Source organism: Colobus angolensis, unplaced genomic scaffold, assembly GCF_000951035.1.
Source record: "Colobus angolensis palliatus isolate OR3802 unplaced genomic scaffold, Cang.pa_1.0 Scaffold124, whole genome shotgun sequence".
In the NCBI taxonomy this organism is placed as follows: Eukaryota; Metazoa; Chordata; class Mammalia; order Primates; family Cercopithecidae; genus Colobus; species Colobus angolensis.
In genome coordinates this window covers 6,609,205-6,612,171 of record NW_012113586.1, presented here as the reverse complement: position 1 = coordinate 6,612,171, position 2,967 = coordinate 6,609,205, and the positions used below count along the sequence as shown (strand labels likewise).

General features: G+C 42.6%; 1 protein-coding gene across 1 annotated transcript in view; it reads left to right on the top strand.

The window, feature by feature from the left end:
- HIPK1 (homeodomain interacting protein kinase 1) overlaps nucleotides 1–2,967 on the top strand; it is a 47,973-nt gene that overhangs the window by 901 nt on the left and 44,105 nt on the right. The window lies entirely within an intron of this gene.

The window sequence follows — 2,967 nt, the reverse complement described above, 5'->3', positions numbered from 1 at the left end:
GCGGCCGCTGAGGGGATTGCGTTCCCAGGAAGGTGGGCAGGCTCCGAGCTGTTTTTCGGGGCAACTCCCCCTGCCTCCTGCCACTTCTCGCCTGGGCGTGTTGTCCTTAAGTGACGGGACCGCCTTGCGTCTCCTCACTTGGCCGGTTTTTCCCCCGGCTGTCATGGCAGGTTCCCAGTGTGTGGCTTGTGCGTGTGTATTTCACAGCTCGGCTTATCACCATGATTTTGGGTTGTTTGTGCTGTTTGGGACCAGGAAGCCGTGCCTGGAGCGGACAACAGTGGGGTGGGTGTGGGAGCTTTTCTGTCGTCTTCGCTGATGTTCTGTAGTCGTTAGGCTTGTAATTTGTAATGACGGTGGAGACTACGTGAGACCAGCCCACCTAATGTATATCTGTGCAAGGCAGATCTAGAGGTCTGGCCCAAGGGGAAACTTTTGCTGTCACCTCTTTCAAAGCTTTCGTTAAAAAAACAAAAAAGGAAAGGTGGAGAAACAACCAAAATTCTGGTAAGACCCACACTGTTCACAGGTCTGTGGGGAAGAGTCCCCTTTTTGTGCCTAGCAACCAAGACCTGGAGTTCCATCTCCAGGAGCGTTGGTCTAACCTCCAGTTTGTTGTGGTGACGAGCCCTGAGCAATGGCCTGTGTTTATGCTGGGGGAGCTTTCTTTCCTGCTTGGGGAGGGGGGTTGAGGATGGGAGGATGGGAGTATGGAAGAGGGGGAAAAAACCCCCAAGCTCCAGTAAGTCTTGTCTTTACTTAACCACTGATTCTGTTGTAGGTAGACTCATTTAGAGGCAGTCCTGGATGCTCTTTCTTGTCTATTAGTGACACTTTGGGAATTCTCAGTAATTGCGTCAAAATAATACTTTTAGCGATAGACTCTCTGTCCCAATCTGTCCTTTATCTTGTTTCTTAGTAACTGGTGAAAACAGCAGTGTGGCTTCCTGCTTCTGATGAAATGGGGTTAAATTAAGTGGCTGATGCCCTCAGCAAACCTACAATTTTCCTTTTGTTTGTGTAAAGCTATTTTTGATTTCTGGTCTGTAGGGTTTTGGGGTTTTTTTTTGTTTGTTTTGTTGTAAGATTATAGAGAATGCAAACCATTACTAGGTTTTTAAATATAGAAGCCTAAAGCTTTCTATAAAACAGTTTAAAATCTAACAAATCATTTGACTTAATTTTCATTATTCATCTGGTGATTTTGGATCTTTACATGCAATTAATCTCAGGGTTCTGTGTTATAATGCTGGTATGATGAAGGGTGTCATTGACTTTAAGATACTGTTCCTGGCTTGAAGGATATTTTAGTAAAGTACTTGCGGTTGGAACTGGAGGCAGCCAAGCCAGTAAAGCATCTTAGAATAAAATGGTGAATGAGATCTTATAAATAACTGACTCTGGTTGGCAAGTAGAACTTTTGCTGGTGATACCTTCATGAATAGTTTATCCTATCTCTCGACACTGTAGTTTTGTGGATTTTAGAGCAAGTTTGTTGGTAACTTGAGACTTCAAACCAAACCAGAACTTCCTTCTAAAAGAAAAAGATAATCTCAAAGTTCATAATTCTTTGGAAAATAGACTTCTTTCATTCTGTGCTTTTGTTTTTATAAGCACAGCTCCATCAATGATTTGTTGGTACAAATCAGTGAGTCATACCGGCCTTGTGAAGTTCTTACACTTGGAACTTGTGCAGCTTGTTATATATTGTAACTGGTCTTGAAATTTGAAGTAATTTTGCAAACATGAGCTGCTTGATCTGCCACCTGCATGAGGTATAACAGCAGTCTGTATTTTTTAGGTCTTTTTTAAAAAGTTTACTATTATTCCTCCCGTTTTCTTCCCTTCCTCTCCCTTTGTGCCATTCTGAACACAAGTCATCAAGATTATTTTCCTTTGAGTACCACTTCAACAATCACTGGTTTGTCTCTTGGTTCCTTTTGTTTTTGTTCCTGATCTTCCTTTTAGTTGTTGGAACCCAGCTCCTAAATGCCTAATATATTCCTGTAGTGCATAATTTGGCACTTCAGAAATTTATATCCTGTTTTCACATTTTTCTTTCTTTTTCATGTGTTTTATCATTTCAGCAACATTTTAAGTTCTTTGAAGGTAAGGAAACTGACATTTCTTTTAGATTCTTTAAGGGTACCTGGTACAGTGCTTTCCCAGAGTGCTTAAGGAAAAGGAATTAGAAGACCTGGATTCCTTGCCAGCATTGCTACTCATTAGCTCTGGGTAAAACTCGTTTGGCCTTTTTGGATCTGCTTTTTTTTTTTTTTTTTTAATTTGAGACAGGGTCTTACTTTGTCACCCAGGCTAGAGTACCATGGTGGGTTCAGGCTGGAGTGCCGCTGTGGGTTCAAGTGATTCTCATACTTCTGCCTCCTGAGTAGCTAGGACTACAGGCACTAAAGGCACACACCACCATGCCTGGCTAATATTTGTATTTTTAGTAGAGATGGGTTTTGCCATATTGGCCAGGCTGGTCTCGAATTCCTGATCTCAAGTGATCCACCTGTCTCGGCCTCCCAAAGTGCTGGGATTACAGGCGTGAGCCACTATGCCTGGCCTGGATCGCCTTTTTCTCATCTTGGAATTAGGGGGTTTTAGCATCTTTTAAGGTCCCTTTTATCTGTAAGAGTTCCAGTACTTTTTTGCCAGTGTCTTCTCCAGTTAAATATATCTCCTTACTCTACACAGCTTTTTATTTTTCCACGTCCTTTGGCATACTAGCATGGCAAAAGTCATCTCATTCTTCTGAAAGAGCCTCCTCCATCTTCCATTCTCCAAACTGCTATTGCCTTACTTAAGTCCCGTTTTCCTTCAGCTTTTGCTGGCATATTGTTTATGTTTCATATTGGTCTCTGCTTTGTTTTTTTTTTTTTTTTTTGTGAGGCGGAGTCTCGCTCTGTCGCCCAGGCTGGAGTGCAGTGGCCGGATCTCAGCTCACTGCAAGCTCCGCCTCCC